The sequence below is a fragment of the Rhineura floridana genome, chromosome 9, assembly GCF_030035675.1.
Source record: "Rhineura floridana isolate rRhiFlo1 chromosome 9, rRhiFlo1.hap2, whole genome shotgun sequence".
Lineage (NCBI taxonomy): Eukaryota > Metazoa > Chordata > Lepidosauria > Squamata > Rhineuridae > Rhineura > Rhineura floridana.
Window position 1 is genome coordinate 106,037,105 of NC_084488.1, and position 18,303 is coordinate 106,055,407.

The following is an 18,303-nucleotide window of genomic DNA, read 5'->3' on the forward strand; positions in this document are numbered from 1 at the left end:
CTTGCGGCGCACCAGTGTGCTGCGGTGCACTGTTTGAGAATCACTGGACTACAGGATCCTGGCTGAGGATGTATAAGACCAGATTCACCTTTGTCGGGAGGTCAGTCGGGTAGTCTTTAATAGATGGTGTTCAATGAGAGACTCCAGAAGAGGCTTTCAAGGCTAAAGGAAGCATGGATGAGTGTACCAGCACCAGCAGAGGCTGACAGTTGAAGAAACCCACCGGGCAGCTGAAATCACTTGAGGTGAGAGCTAAAAAGGTCTGCAAGAGAGGACTAGGAGACTGCAGCAGTATCCTGCCAGAAAGCTAAGGCCAGAATGACAGTGGCTGAAAGTGGACCAGAGTGAAGACTTCACATGAAAATCTTGGAAAAGCTGGAAAGGTACTTGAGCAAAGTAAACCCTGACTAGAGGGAAGACTTCAAGTAAAACCCTTGTGATAAGCTTGTGAGTTAACTGAAGGTGAAGTTAGGAAAGGTATAGAAAAGTATTGTGTAGGAAAAGGAACTAGAGCAAGTACCTGACTATAGGAAGAGCAACACCATTAAAGTTTACGTAATATTTACAACAACAGTGATAACGATATCTTGTGTATCTAATAAGAAACCAAGCTTCATTTTACAATTTACCTGCAAGGAAACATATTAGTACTAAGCTTTAATTAATTATACTATCTTTACTTCTAATTGTGAAGCTCTGGTTTGCTTTGCCCTATGCCTATACTCAGTTTCTGTATTTGTAAAATGATAAGAGGTAAATAAGAGTGACATAAATGGCAGCAGTGGAGATAGGGGGAGAAAAGGATACATAAAGCTGGTAGTTACATTAGTTCAAGGTTTAAAGTGGTGGTAACTGGTGGGATAATAAAGCACTATGGCCACAGGTCTTGAAAAAATGGAGGCTAGTTGGAGGGATATAGAGGTTTAGAGTAACAGATCTCCACAACATGGTGGTGGGATGCAATGCTTTTGACCCACCAAGGCCTCCTCCCCTCCCCCTCCCAAAAAACAGCCCAACAAGGATTGAGCTTGTTCAGTAATCATGGAATGCTGAGCTTCTGTTGGTGAACAACAGGAAAATTTTGATATTGGTGGTGGAATATAGTACCCTGCAAGTTGTTTGGCTGGCTGGAGGAATATTCTTCCCTGCAACATTTTTGGCCGGTCCCATTTTGTATATCTTACCCTGTACATACACAGCATGGATGGATGCTATTTTATTGGATTTCCTGTGGCATTGGAGAGTTTAAGGTGTGTGAGGGTGGATGGGGAATTAAAGAACAATGCATGTAGCTTTGCTAATAAATAGCAGTCTTACTACTTTGACCCCACAGGTCAAAGGAGCTTGAAATGGGCGAGGAGTGAGGTAAACAAAAGCCAGTGCATTGATATTTCCTTAGCTGTTCAAGCTGCTGTGATGACACACAAGGCTAGTGATAAGAAATGAACACCTCTCCTGAAGCCATTGATTGAACTGTTGTAGTGTAAGTTCATGAATATGTTTCCTGCTAAGAAAGAGTCTGAAGACAGAAAAGATGTGACCCACCAGTTGAATGCTAATGGGCTGTAATCTACTTCAGTAGGGTAGTTGTGATCACTAAAGTGCACTCCTTGGGGAAAGAGTAAGTTAATATTCTATTCCCTAGAATTTCTAAATTTGTCTTATTTAATATGGTAGCTATCACTGAGCTGCACATTTTATGAGAATGTGTATGTGGTTTAAACAGTCACAACACTGAGAATACTTTCTGTATCTGTAGGTGATAATACTTTATCTGAAAAAGCTAAAAGCAGCAGAGGGCTACAATTTAGCTATATTGACTATGAACATTCTTACAACCAATGCCCCAAAGATGCTTCTAGTGACTGACTAAAGCATAGCTACATTTTTAGAGTATTGCATTCTTGCATGCTATCATTTTTACCTGTTGCTCAGCAACTTGATTACTTTCTTCTTCTAAAAAGGATACCTGAAACAAAACAAACCCCCAGAATATTAGTGTTATGTTGCTTGGGTTCTGCTGAATCATGACTTATATTATAGTTTTGTTTTTATGTTGTTGGCTTTAAATTGTATTTTTGTTGTAAACCACTTCTTCAAAAAGCTGTATATAAATATTTATGTAATAAACATCTGTTGGGGTCAGTTCACAACCCCTCAGATTATTATGGGGTAGGGGGACTCATGAACTGGGAGCTACTGCACATTTGTATGTAAAGCAGCATGGCCAAGTATCATGTAAAAGGGCCTTTAATTTTCTAAGTTATGGGATCAGTACACACACAAACGCATACACCATTATTTCATGGATTCACGGAGTTGTAAGGTACCTCAAAGGTCACCTAATCCTACTTAAGGATGGGTGAATCTGCAAATTTCAATTTCTCTCAGTTTCTCACTTTTCCAAACTTAAGTTCAGTTCTCTACATTTGCATGTTGGTTTGCAATTTTATAATTTATAAAGGTCCTCATGAAAATTCATTAGAATTTAATATGATTTTTTCCTAATATACATATTTTGCAAAAACAATTTTCTATAATGTAATGCATTTTTGTATATTATTTTCACTAATATATGCATTTATATGCACACTTTACCTTTTATATGAATTTTTATACATATTATGTGGCTGGAGAACTGCATTGCAAATTCATAGTGCAAATGTCAAAGGATGTCCTACGACCTGGGAGACCAGGGTTCAAATCCCCACACAGCCATGAAGTTCACTGGGTGACCTTGGGCCAGTCACTGCCTCTCAGCCTCAGAGGAAGGCAATGGTAAACCACCTCTGCATACCACTTACCATGAAAACCCTATTCATAGGGTCGCCATAAGTCAGAATCGACTTGAAGGCAGACCATTTCCATTTTTTTCATAGTTCTGGAAAGTGCAAATTAGGTAGGTTTGCCTTTAAATGTGAACTGAAACAAATGTCTCTCCCATTCCAAGTCCTGTTCCTTGCCATTGCAGAAGAATTGCTGCTACAGCATCCCTGACGAATTGATAAATTGTCTACTTAAAAACCTCTAGAAGAGCGAGAGGTCATAAGCTTCCAAGGCAGTCTGCTACACTGTCAAAGAAGCTCATACTGTTAGGACCCTCTTCCTGATGTTTAGTCAAAATACCTTTTCTTGTAATTTGAACCTGTTGGTTCAAGTCCTACTCACTGGAGCAGCAGAAAATATATTTGCTCCCATCATCCATGTGATAGCCCTTCAAAAATTGGTGCCATCTATCAATTTTTTTCTCTAGTTTCTTTTGTCCACATTTATTTATTAATTCTTTATGCTCAATATGTATACCAGGTCATGAAACAAATATTCAAGGAAGCCAAAGACTCTCAGCCATCTTATCACTCACTTTGCTTGTACTGTACCAAAATTAGGAACCCCAAGAATCTCTAACCTTTTACAACCAATGCCCCATTGTACTACAGTGAAGCAAAACGTTGATAGAGCCATTCAGACAGTTCTGCCTGACTTTTCATTGCTAAAACTACTGCTTCTCCTACAAGACAGATTTCTACAACAGAGCATTGATCCAATATTGGGAGTGTGGTGGTGGGCTAATTATTGTGGCCTTTTGGATGTCATGGGGCAGTAGAGATGCTGACTCATATTGCTGGGCAGGCTTCATGTTCTGTTTTTAAGGGAACCATGGTTAACGTTAACCCTGGTTAGCATTAGTGCATATGAAACTCAAAAACACCAGCAAAGATGAGGAAGGGACATTTTCTCTAGAGGGGAAGAAAGAAAAGGAGTGCATGTTCAGAAGGCTGGCTCCCAGTTTGTAAACTATGGTCTGCAGTGTTTTGTATCTGCTCAATACCCAAAGACTCACTATTCTGCAAAAGCATATTGACAACTGATCCTATGAGTTGTTCATGAGCTATTAATAGGATCACACATTCACTCTATAAGAAGGCTTACTTCTGGTTCATTCATCTCATCACCTTCATCAAAAAACTGATCACCCTGAAAAAGCAAATGAATAATGTCAAAAGTGATGTCTATAAGAAAACCACTTGAAGCACAGTGAAAAGTTCAATGGATACATTGGTTTAGTTAGAAAAACTGAAATCTACTGAATGCTACAATTGTTCATGGGTGTCAACCCTGATATTAAAGACAGAAATCTTTGAATTTTAAAAATTACATTTGTCGTGTGTGAGAGACGTACCTTTGCTGATGAAAGCCTAATTAAAGTTCTGAATGAAAAATATGTTCAGATGAAGTTTATTGATTGCTGTAGTTAATTCAGTCGACTTCATCATAGCCCATTGTGTAAATTCAGTGTGATAAGTTGTTAGATAAGAACTTAAATACTATGAGAGATGCAAATAAAGGGCCATCTAATCCAGGATCCTAGTGGCCAGCCAAAGGCTTTCAGAAAACCTCCAAGTAGGTCATGTAGACAACATCTCTTTGCAGTTCTCTCTCTCGCTCTTTCCCACCCCGGTAGTAACTGGTACATTAGCTATTATGGCTAATAACCAAGGCTGTGCTGGTTGGGGATGATGGGAGTTTTAGTGTAAAACAGTGATCCCCAAACTTTTCCCCCAGGACCACTTCAAAATTGCTTAGGGTCTTGGCAGACCATTTAATGATTTTTCTGCCTGTTGTTGCAATTGTGATGTGCTGTGCTAGAGGCTGTATGATTTTTAATTGAATTTTCATTGGTTCTTTCTTATCTTGTATTTTATTGTATTACAATGTGCATTCCATAGAATTCAATACAAATATAAGAAATAAAAGAAGCTACAAAAGTACAATGAAAATTCAATATGAATATTTGATGCAGACACGCCATGGACCACCTGAATGAAGCTCACGGACCACAGATGGTCCACAGATCTGGTCTAAAACTTCTGAAGGGGAGCAGGTTGGGGAAGGGTACACAAAACATTGAAAAGGAACCAGTGTGACTAGATTACTTGACACTTATGTCATAGATCATGTTAATTTTTTAAAAAAGGTTTGTACTGTAGAAATTCATTATAATGAACATAGAATGTCAGAGAGACTTGTTTTCTTGACATATTCAGTTCTGCCTGAAGTGCCTAAAAGAAACCCATTAAGGGCTGTATCTCAGTGGTAGAGCATCTGCTTTCCATGCTGACGGTCCCTGGTTAAATCAGTAGCATCTCCAGGTTGGACTTGGAATGTCCCCTCTTGGAAATCCTGAAGAGCTGGCGCCAGTCAGTGTAGACAACACTGAACTAGATGGACCAATGATATGACTCGATATAAGGCAGCTTCCTATGTTCCTAAGCAATGCAACCATAACATCTAAACCCATAAACCTCTTTCCCAGGCAAGTGACTCCCAGGGCCACTTAACAAAGTAGCTGTTTTAGGAGGCAACTTAGGGTTTTTGCTGTGCATTTAAAATGAAAAGTGTGAATGAGGAAAAATGGTTTTGTAAATGCATGAATCATGGTAGTATAGGGCTGAGGGCCAGGCTATGTGCAGTTCCCTGGCAAATTACAAAACCTGCATTTATCATTGCATAATGTGTCAGGCGGCCCATATGATTGGGCTATTAGCTATTCTAAACTCTGAATAAGAAAAGGGGAACTTGTGGCTCTCCAGATGTTGTTGAACTCCCAACTCCCATCAGCCCTAGCCAACATGGTCGATGGTCAGGGAAGATGGGAATTATAGTCTAGGTACATCTGGAGGCATGATGGGGATTGTAGTCTAGGTATATCTAGAATCATTCTTTCAACTCATGAACTTTTTTACTTCAAAAAGTATAATGAAAAAACAGCACTGGAATCAACATAAATATTAATACCGAAAGTGGTATCTTATCTAAAACCAATCAAAGCATCATGAAAGCTGCCAATAATTAACTAAGAAAAGGGATAGTTCCAAGTTTATTAAATGCTGACATTTTACCTCTTGGTTATAATTTTTCATGTCCGAAGAAAGGGAGTTCTGAAAATCAAGAGTGTGGAAAGCCATATTTCTGCTAATGAAAGCATAATTTCATGATGAAATTATTATGTGAAAAGGGCCCCTAATTTTAACTGATTGCTGTTTCCTACACTACTGCTTGGATGGGAGGAGATGGCAGATGTGTCTACAGTTATATATGTGTGTGATGTAGTAATAAGGATGTAGTCATCCAGGGTCTTGAGGGGGTCCTAGATCTCTTACTTTTTGGGGGAACCAGGTCCCACCAGAATCCCTATGTTTCCAGAGAACTATGAGCCAATCACCACGAAAAAGGAGTTTGTTAGCCACTGAGAAGAGTCTTCTAAATTGCTTCCTTGTCCTTGGAGCCAATCAGAGTGAAAGGAGTTCCTATTAGTTCCTACTTCAAAAAACCCAGTTGTAGAGAGTGAGAATTCTGTAAATTCAGAAAAGGCAGTGAATCCTGATGACAGCTTCCCATCTACATAATCAAGTAGAAGGTGGTTTGGCATTAGGTCTGAGTATTTTTACCTTTTGTTGGTTGGTGTCATGGCTCACATCTGAAGGAGGGTTCTGAAAACAAAAATTAATGTTTGAAAAATCATAAGCTATCATTTCTGGACAATTGTGTCTTTCTCAATATAATTCAGCAGTGAGGAAACTTTATATATGTTATTACTAGCATATAGATCCTGCTGGATCCGACCAAGAACCTGTCCAATCCAGAGTCCTATAGTGGACGTTAGATGCTTCCAGGAAGCCAAAAATTGGGCTGGGGGACAATAGACCACCCTGATGTTTACTCCTTAGCAAATGGTATAACATAGAGCGGTCATTGCTAACACTCCAATAATTTGTCTAATCGTATTTTAAAATCTTCTAAGTTGTTGTTGGGAAACCTTTGGCCCTCCAAAAGACCTTTTCTCCATCCCACCGGTTAAAACAGCCAGACTGGTGAGGACTAGGGAGAGGGCTTTTTCAATTGTGGCCCCCACCCTGTGGAACTCCCTCCCAAATGATCTCCGCCATGCCCCTTCTATGATGAGTTTCTGCTGAGCCTTGAAGACCTGGCTCTTCAGGCAGGCTTTTGGGGTGGGCTAGGTTTTACTATTATTGCTTCAGATTTTGAATGTTTACTGTATTTGTACGTTTTATTTTGTACGTCGCCCAGAGTGGCTGGACAACCAGCCAGATGAGTGACTAATAAATTTAATAATAAATAATAACAATAAATAACTCCTATCATTCATGACTATTGGCCATACTGGCTGTGGCTGATGAGAGCTGGGTGTCCCACAACATCTGGAAGGCCACAGATTCATCATCCCTGCTCTAAGCCAGTGACTATCCTGATATAGCTAATTTCCTAGGTTAGTTTTGTGCTCTTGTGAAGAACTTTGTTTTGACAGTCCTGAATCAACTGCCTGCATTTTCACTTCTAGTGTTAGGAGAGGGAATTTCCCCCCCTTATTTTAGTGGAGGGTGCGGGGTTCACATACCGGCATATGCACTGCCCGAGTGCTCTTGGAAGTAGCCTGACTCTCAGAATCCTTCAACCATAGAAAAAGAACGAATATCAGCAATACTCAAAATGAAACTGTCATGCCCTAATATTTTGTCCACAACACAATACTGTATCTTAGTAAAAAAAACCAGCTTTTCGTGGGAACAAAAGCAATTTGGTGGATGAAATGTCTATTTTATTATGGGCCACTTCCAATAAATATGTACATCCCTTAGATCCCTTATCAGCTGGTTAATTTCAGAGGTTGGGATGGTCCATACAAAATAGAGAATAATGATTTGGTGCTTTGTGACTTACAGAGCCATCCAGCTCAGGGGAAGCTGGCAGAAGGGGAGCCAGCAAAAAGGATCTATGGCATCAAATTGCTGTTTGGAAGCATCCAGGCCAGCTGAACACCGGCTCAGCTAGGAGCTGCGCAAAGGGACCAGCAAGAAAGAGCTTGCCCTCTCAAATACCCTTACCAGGGAGTAAGCGCTCTCCATTGACTTCCATTGAATTCTATTTTCTTAGACCGACATTTCCCCCCGGCATAACGTTTGTGTGAATTGGGACCTGCAGGAGCGCTCCAAATATGAATAGGATGTGGCCTTAGGCCCCCTTCAGCCCATCCTCTGCCATGCCCCTGAATGACCATTTTTGGGGCCTTTTGCTGGCTCCCCTTCCATCAGCCTGCGCTTCCCTCGTGGACCTCCATCTGAGCCGGCTAGGTCCTGGCTCTCCCACAGCTGAGCCGGGTTGAGGGGTTTCTGCTGGCACAGCCCGGCTGAGTCAGGACCCAGCTGGCTCTACCAAGGGTCCACCATATCCAACTCCTCTCAGCCCGGCATAACTAGCAGTCGAATTGTGCCCTTAGGTATATAAGAAAGCATCGTTTTCCATTCCACCCTGTATTTGCCACATGCAGCACTTTTCCATTCCACTGCAGTTTGTCTTCTGCCCAAAACTACGTTATTTGTCTTGATGTATACTGTGACAAAATTATGTAAATTACCTACGTTACCTAAGTTACATTGAACTTATGTTATTCTACCCCCTTCATTTCAATGCAATGGAAATGGAATGCAAATGGAGGGGGGACATAATCAATTAGGTATCATTTGCAGACTCAAAACAAGAACTGCAGCAAATACTGATCATATTGACTGGACAGATTTCTGTTCTGGACATGGGGCGAATAAGCAAACATCGGCAATTTCCACTCCTGTTTCTGTTTTTGGCTGAATTCTCTGACATCTGTATTTGTGACCAAGCCTGTCTCTCCCATTCACTCCTTCACTCGTGTATTTAATAGTTTCCCTTAGTTCATCATTTACAGACACTGAGCAAAGTATAAGTTGCAATAACTATAGCTGGCCATCTTTGGTCAAATTATGATGTGCCAAGAACCTGGAGCTAGAGAGAGTATCGGCATGCATGTGAATGGGGAGGGAGAGTGAGGAGGAAGCATGCAGACTCAAGGCTCATCCATGAAGCACCAACCCATGGTTTGGCATTAGGTCTGAATGAACTGCCTCTTTATGATTTGAAGCTGACTAAGTAAATGGACTCCATCAAAACATTAATATTGAAAGGACATCTATAATTGAGCCAGCTAAAGCATTTTGAAAAATTGTAGTTAGAATACTTTAGTGGAAAGTCTTGGTTGCAGTGAAATAGCATCCTTTTTTTTTTTTTGTTATCTTTTTTTCATTGGTGTCACTTACAGCTGGAGAAGGATTGTCCTGAAAACAAATATCAAACACTAGTATGTGAAAAATCGTATGACCTTCCCATATCATATGACATTGACTTTCCTGTATTAGATAAGTGGGGAGGAAGCTTTACATACCTGTTCTGGTTTTGGTGCTGCTGATGCTTGTGCTTCTTGATCCTTCTGGTGATCAGGAATAATCTCAGCGTTCTTCAAACACAGAAAAAGTACCAATGTGAGTGTTTCACTTTACACTGCCTAGTTGTATCATGCCTGTGAGATGGGAGCCATCCCTGATATTAGAGGTCTTCATATTGTTAATAATCATAACTGCACCCTGTGGATTCTTTGGTGCACGTTTTTGTCCCAGTTTTTCATCAGTGAAAAGGAAGCATTACATACCAGCGTGAAGTTCAGTGTTTTCAGTGGGAAGTTTGACTTCCAAAATTCTTACAAGACAGAATCTTTACAAGATAGAATCAATACCAGTGTTAAAAAAATATATGAAAATTTTGGCAGCATGGAAGACAAATAACAGAAGGAGGTACAATGGTTTAGGAAGTTATTAATTGTATGATATAATTCTTTTTAGATGGCTTAATGCTATCACTGGAAAGAAACGCCCCATTGATTATGTAGTACCATGTGATTTATTCCATTCTATAACGAACTGTTCCTCAGGATACAGAACTGCTGTCCAAACAGAACAGGAACTGTTGCACTGGTACCAAGAAACAAGAAATGCCTTTCCTTACTTCACAGAGGGCTGTTTTACTCAGGCTCAGCATGTAGAATCGACACAGGCAAGCAAATCTCATATAGGATAGCATGTGAATTTTGCCTGTATGCGCAATCCATCCTCTGCAAAACAGAGGTGGATGGATAAACAGCTTAAAGGTTTATTTACAACCATTTATAGGTTTTATTTATAATTAAGCAGTATATAAGTAAAATAGTTTTGTTAAGTAAAATAGAAAAATATGTAGGGGACATTTATGTTTGTGCTGAGATCACACATAGCGCTCTGGAAATATGGTGGGTCCATGTGGGCCTCAGTGCCTCACTCATACCCCTCACTGCATGGTGTCTACAAGCCATGGAGTTCTTATGGCCTGATTCTGTAAATGCATGGATTATCTAACAATGAATTTGAGGACGTGTGTGTGTAGATATATAAAGTTTCCCAGAGAAATAGGATAGAACTGAACAGCTTTTCTTGTTGTGCCAAAGATAGGACTTTCCTTTAGTTGCAGTATACACCACAGTTATAGACGACAGTTGTTGATGTATTATGACATCTAAGAGATTGAGATAAAGATCAGGAACTCCCTGGTTCGATTCTTGCCCATGCCAAGAACTCCCTATGACTATGGCCTTAGGAAAGTTGCTCTCTCTGAGCTTCAGTCTCCCACATCTGCTATATGAGGGAAGGGGATGGGAAAATTTGTCAATTTCAATTTTTCTCAGTTTCTCATTTTTCTATTTTTAAGTTCAGTTCTCCACATTTCCACTTCTGTTTGTGATTTTTTAAAAAAATGTCTTTATGAAAATCAGCAGCATTTAATGTGAATTTCTTCTAGTATTCACATTTCTGTACGCAATTTTGCCTTATATACACATTTTGCAAAGCTGTATTACTTTACATAATGCCTTTTTGTATGCTATTTTCACAACATACTCATTTTTATGCACACATTACCTTACAATATGCATTTTTTGTACAAATTACTTAGCAGAAGAACTGCATTGCAAAATTCAGAGGAGTGCAAATTTCAAAGCATGGCTGTGTTTTGTTTTTTGTATTGCTTTGGAAAGTGCAGATTAGATAGGTTTGTCTATAAATGCAAAGTGAATTGAATTCTTCCCCATCCCTATTGGGGAACAATAATACTGGTATGTATAATTGGACCAGTCAAAGCTTTTTGAAAAATTGTGGTTATAAATTCTTTAGTGCAGTGGTTCTTAACCTGGGGTGCGAGGCGGTAACTATACAACCAAAGATTTGAGAAACTGTCATTTATCTTAGCTAAGTTAGGCTAAAACACACATTAAAATAAAATAAAATAAAATAAAATGAACGGTATTTTTTCAAGGGGTGCAAGAGCATATTTTGGAGATCCAAGGGGTGCTGGCAGTGGAAAAAGTTAAGAACCATTGCTTTAGTGGAAAGTCACAACTGTAATAAAATAGTATCCTTTTTTAAACCTTTTTTTCACTGGTGTTATCTCTTGCAGTTGGAGACGGATGGTCCTGAAAACAACCATCAAACACGAACGTGTAAAAAATTATATCTCAATGTAATGTTGTATTTCCCGTATTAGTTCAGTGGGGATGATGTTTTACGTACCATTTCTGGTTTTGGTGCTGCTGACGCTTGAGCATCTTGGGCCTGCTGAGTAGGATTAATCTGAACATCCTTAAAACACAGAAAAACTACCAATGTTAGTGTTCCACTTGGCACTGACTTCATACACTATGTCTGTCAGATGGGAGCTTTCTCTGATATTCGAAGTTCTCATAATGTCAATGATCATAATTGTATTCTGTGGATTCTTTCATGCAGTTCCCCCACCCCTGAGTCTTCCATCATTGAAGGATATGCCTACTTAGTGCCTGAAGTTCTATGTTGTGAATGGAGAGATTGACTTCCCAAATCTTTACAGGACAGATTTCTTATAAGATAGAATAAATTCCAGTGTTCAAAAATGAAACCTTTGGCAGCATGGAACACCAATAACAGAAGAGGTATTGGAGATATTGGAAGTTATTAACTGTATTATAGAAGTCCTTTTAGATGGCTTTATGTCATCACTGGAAAGACAGGTTCCATTGATTATGTTGTTCCCCTTGTATTACTTCATTCTATCAGCAGCATTTCCTTAGATTGCAGAACTGCTGTCCAAATCAGCAGAACAGAAACTGTTGCACACACAGAGTGGGAATATTGGTACCAAGAAATATGAAATGCCTTTCCTTAAGTTACTACGCAGAGGGCTACTTTAGGCATATAGGCTCTATATGGAGTCTCCTCCTGGAGGCAGGAGCAAATTTTACCTAGGCTGCTGGTGTTATCTGAATGCACAATCCATCTGCCACAAAACAAGGATGGATAGATGGATATGCAAGTCATATTCATGTTTGTGCTGAGATCATACAGAGCATTCTACACTTGTGATGGGCACATGTGAGCCCACATGCCACACCTGTATCCCCTACATGCCATAGGGAACTGGGTGAACTGATACTGCGAGTTCTTATGGCCTGAATCTATAAATCGATGGATTATCTAAGGCTTATCTTGGGTTGTTGTTGTTGTGAGTATTCCACTTGACACTTAGTGCAGGCATCATACCTATTAGATAGTTATAAACTGGTTAGTGGAAAGTCCCAACTGTAGTGAAATAGTATCCTTCCCCCCCCTTACTTTTTCTTCATTGGTGTTGTCACTTACATCTTGAGATGGGTGGTCCTGAAAACATATCAAACACTAGTGGATGGAAAACGATATTCCATCACTTCTATATGATGGTGCCTTTCCCATATTAGTTCACTGGGGAGGAAACCTACATACCTGTTCTGTCTTTGGTGCTTCTGCATGAGTCTCTAGGGCCTGGCGATCAGGATGAATCTCACCATCCTTCAAACACAGAAAAAGTACCAATGTGAGTTTTGCATTTGACATTTACTGCATGCATCATGTCTGTAAGATAGGAACTATTCCTGAAATTCAAAGTTTTCCTACTGCCCATGAAAATAGTTGAATTTTGTGGATTCTTTGGTGAAGTCTCCCCAGCCCTAATTTTTCCATCATTGGAGGAGGCATGCTATGCACCAGCCTAAGTGCCTGGAGTACTGTGTTTTCAGTGGGAAGGTTGTCTTCCAAAATCCTTTGAAGATATAATCCTTATATGATAAAATCCATACTGGTATTCAGCAATGAAACCTTGGAACACAAATAACAGGAGGAGATATGGGATATTAGTAATTGTATTCTAGAATTCCCTTTTGATGGCTTAATGTCCTCTCTGGGGAAAAAAGCAGATTCCATTGATGTAATACTACTTGCAGTAGTATAGTGGCAACTTCAGAAGTGCAAGGTCCCTTCATGACAGTCATAGCCACATCCCCTCCCCCTCCCCCTCCCCCATTTTTGCTGCCAGGTTGAAAATGAGATCCTTGTTAATGCTTTCTCCAGCAACAACAGATACCCCTAGGAGCCAATAAGCTTGAAAGGGGAGAGCGTTAGCTACTGGAAAGAGTCTTCTCAGTGGCTGACTCACCTCCTTTCATTCTGATTGGCTCCAATCAGCAGGAAAAGACAAGGAAGCATGTTAGAAGACTCTTCTCAGTGGCCAACATACTGCCCTTTCATGCTGATTGACTTGTAGGATGCTGGAGACATAAGGACCCTGCTCCCAAAAAAGTAAGGGATCTAAGACTCCCTGAAACCCTGAATGACTACACCCTTGATTACTTGTATCAATAACTTTTCCTTAGATTGTGGAATTGCTCCAAGTCGACAGAACAGGAACTGTAGATATATTGATTCCATGAAATAAGAAATGACATTTCTTACTACAAAGGGCTGCTTTACAAAGTCTCAGCTTATAGTTAGGAGCAGAGCTTGGAAAAGTTTTTGAACTACAACTCCCATCAGCCCAATCCAGTGGCCATGCTGGCTGGCGTTGATGGGAGTTGTAGTTCAAAAAAGTAACTTTTTCCAAGCTCTGGTTAGGAGGCAAAAGCAAACCTTACATGGGGATGCCATGGTTTTTTTGCCTGTATCCACAATCCGTCTGCCACAAAACAGGGATGGATGAATATGCAGGACCTAGGTATGAGTGTGCTGAGATCACATACGGTATTCTGGACATGTGGTGGGCACAAGTGAGTCTGAGTGCCACACCCATACCCCACACTGTATGGGGTCTACATGCCACAGAGTTCTTATGACTTCATTCTAAAAATCAGTGGATTACCTGTGACTGAGCATGAGAACATGTGCTTAAACAAGCAAACAAAAAGGTAAAGAGAGGATTGCATAAGAAGTAGGATAGAGCTGAATGAATCTTCCTGATGTGTCAGAAGCAGGATGCTCCTTCAAGAGCATTAGGAATTACAGTGTTAATGTAACATAATTCTAAGAAATTGTTGTTGTAGTTATTATTAATATTATGTTTTGCCTTGCTGTAGTTAAACTGGATCCACTGAATTAGGCTGCTTAGAGTTTATGCTCATTTGCATTGATACAGACAACTGCCCCATGCAAAGTACCACCGCTTCTTTTTCCAAAGGAAGTCAGTGGAAAGGATGTTTTACATACCTCCCCTATTTTCAGGTTCCCCTTAGCATTGCCAAGATTTGGTTCGGGTACCTTGGAAAGAAAGCAGAAAAGAGATGGTGATGCTGGAACTCCTGTTATAAAGCCATCAAGACAATTTTAGCATTCCTGGCTTATTTGTTGCATGCGCAAATGTACTTACTGGCCAAGCCAAGGCTATGCTGAAAAGGCACCAGCACATCACAGCAGTCTTCATTGTGAAAGATTCCCTGAAGAAGATTTATTAATGTTCAGCTGATATCCTACATGTCCAAAAGAAGTAAAACTGCAGTTTGCAAACTCGCTAGAAGTTTTCTATGGGGCAACAAGGTCACCCTCGTTCACTTTCTCTCTATGTGACTACTGCATGCTGCCAATCACTGCCAAACTATCACCAACAGGGGATCAGCTGGATAGACTGAAGCAAGGAGTCAGAGAGTGGCTTTCTGGGAGTTGTACCTTGAAGGCACGAGAAAGTGGCAGCGTTGCCCAACATGGCATATACAGTCACCCCATTATTGCCTCTAGCAAATTGGTTTTGCTGCAGGACGTGGCAGGGTTTGTCGTGCTTTAATAACCTGCAAAACGTGATTGACTCAAAATGATAGTGGGACAAAATAAATGTGAACACCACATGAAGGAGGCCATTCTCGTTTATACCTTCACAGTAACCTTGTTAATCTGCTGCACAGTAAAAGCAACATAGAGTTGAATTCAGATGTACAGGGAAATCCAAATCCAAGATCTGCCAGGATGAGAGAGTTTGGAATAGGCAGATCTTGGGCTGTATGGCTCAGCTGGGGTTATGCCAGCTTAACTCCTTCAATCCAGCTGAGCCAGGGCTCAGCAGGTAGAATTTACATCAACACAATTACGCCGGCGTAACTCCCCCAAAAAGGGGCATTCCAGGGGCATGGCAGGGGCAAGGAGAGACTTATACCTGTTCCAAACTTATTTCAGTTCAGTCACGTGACAATGGCAGACATGATGTGGGCAAAAAGGGTGGTGTAAGTCAAACTCTGTTTTGAAGTCTTGTTTTCCCTCTGCCAGGCTCAGGCCAGCTCAGCCAGCAATAGCCCTGCTCCTGAACCGGTGTAAATTCTGCTGGCTTCCTATACTTAGGATTGCTCTGTTAGTTCTGCATAGAGTAGACCCATGGAAATAAGTGTGGGCTTAACTCAGTCATCTCTAACCTTAAAGGGGAAAAAAAGTAACAACGTCAATTCCATTTTAGGAATTATTAGGCAAGGGAATGAAAATAAAAATGGTCCATCATTATATAAATCCATTATATAAATGCATTCTGTTCTGATTGCCCCCATCTCAAAAAGGACAGCACAGGGCTGGAAAATATACAAAGAAGGGCAACCAAAGGTTGGAGCTCCTTTGCTACAACAAGGGTGGCTCTTTGGAAATTTAGCACATGTCACCTTCCCTCTAGGGTTGTATTGAGCAGTGTCATCTAATTGTCACAAGCAGAAACAACCAGTTTTGCACACCATTCAAATGAATCAACCAAAGTGCTGTGGAAACCTTGCAGCTCCTGATCCCCAGCAAGTCACAACAAGCCCAGTGAGAGTGGTGGTCATGGGAAAACAACCTTATTGTGAATGAAAGCATGAGTGTTGGAGTTTAGACCCTTGTGTACCTGAGGCAGAAACTCAAAATGACACCCACCTGCTTAGGAACAGAGTTCATTAAAAGAGAGGGGGAGAGTAGAGAGGGAGCAGAAAAATGGCATCCCAGTTTAAAATTTGCTGATAGAAATGACTGCTTTAAGTTTTTAAAACCATTGTAAGGTGAGCCCTTTTCACAAATAAGTAAGCATAGCGGCTAAGGGACTGAACTCGGATCCACAAGCATCCTGGTTCAAAATCTCTCCTCTGCCATTAACTCTTCTGGTGCCTTTAAGAAAGCTACTGTCTCACTATAGCTCAATAACAGAGTACCTGCTTGACATGGAGAAGGCATCTCCAGGTAAGGCTGGGAAGGACCTCTGCCCTCTGGACAGCCATGGCCCATCAGTGTAGAAAACACTGAACTAGGGGGACCAGCACAGGGCAGCTTCCTATGGTCCCAACCTCAGCAATTTGAGGGTAGTAATCCTGGTCTTCCTAACAGGATGATTGTAAGGATTTCTCCAAATACTTTTAAGTGTCACACTAAGCATTGCTCACATTACCTGGTTCTGAAGAGTGGTCTCCCCAAAGTTAACTTACTTCTCAGAATGGAACTCAAAACAACTTGGCCGACCTGCCCAAAAGATGCTCAGTCTTTCCCTTTTCTCCTTCTTGTGCGTGATGCCAACAGCCCTCTGGAATTTAAACCCTGCCCCAGAAATCAATCCACCAGTCCCCATCCATGAGGTTGAAAGGGGAAGGCCATGAGTTTCTTATCACCATCTTTCCCACATTTCTGTTACCTTTTCCTTTGTATTTTCCCCTCCTTCCTTTTTGGCAGCTTTCAGAACAGGCACAAGGCACTGGTTGAAGGGTTCCTTATCATGATCAAGCATTTGCATCCCATGTAGCCTGCTTCAGTATCGTGTAGGAGGATTTAAGTCGGTACAAAGTGGTTCATTCAGTACACCATAGGAGATGCTGAGGGGCATGCTGTGTTTTCTGAATTGCAAACAAGAGACGATCAGTTCTCTCTTCTGAGATCAACCGATAATTTCTCTTAGATTTCTCATGGATGACAATATGTTTAGTGTGTGTGTGCATCTGTGTATTAGTGGTTCATTGAAAGGGCAAGGTGATCATTCACTGGTACTTGGTTTCAGTGCAGATAGATCACCTAGTACAGACTGCGGATTCAATGTGGATGATGCAATAAAAGGACTGTGCCATAACAATAACTAGTGTGGTGCAGTGTACTCATAGTGTATTCATTACTTTTTTTTTTAATCCCACACTTCCTCCAGAGTGGTATACTATATGCTTTCCTTGCTTCATTTTAACCCAGACACAACAGCAATGTAAGATAGGTGCAGCTGACAGATGGCAATTGACCTAAAGTAAGCTTGAAAGCATCGTGGCTGAGTGGAAGATTTGAACCTGTGTCTCCCCAATTCTAGTACATTCTACAGCATACCAGCTCGTATAGGCAGCCTTCTCTAGGCACAATGACTGAGCACCAAACTAGATGTGACATTCAAGGCATCCAAGGTGTCTTTGTATTTAACATTTGGAAGGGCCATTTAGCTCAGGGGAAGGGCCTGTATCTAAGTGGTAGAGCACCTACTTGCATACAGAAGGCTCCAGGCTCAATCCCCAACGTCTCCAGGGCTTGGATAGACCAAATCTTAAATCCTGGAGAGTCATTGCCAATAAGTATAGATAACACTGAGCTAAATGGACCAATGGCCTGACTTAGTATAAGGCAGCTTTGTGTGTTCCTAACATGCAGGGTTTTAAAAAATATAGAAATAGTACCAGCTGGTGGGTAGGGGCTGATAATTATCAGGTTTGCAGCAGGCAGGGAGGGGGAATTTAAATAATTCCTTCATTGCTGCATTCCTGAAATTCTCTCTTCTGAAGCTGACATTTGTATGTGTGTGGATCCTCTGTTGATGGTATTTACACACACACACACAGGCATGCTGCTTTTAAGATTGTCTCCCAAGGCAGTTTACAATTGCAATCTGCAAAAAAGTTACAATATATTAGGGATATGTGGCGCTGTTTATGGCAATTTCTCCTAGTCCTTACCAGCATTGTCATAGTTTAGGTTCCTGGCTCTTCCCTCAAGATCTGGATGTTATTGGACTCCAACTCCCATCAGCCCCACACAGCATAGCCAATGGTCAGGGATGATGGGAGTTGTAGTTCAAAAAAAGTAACTTTTCCAA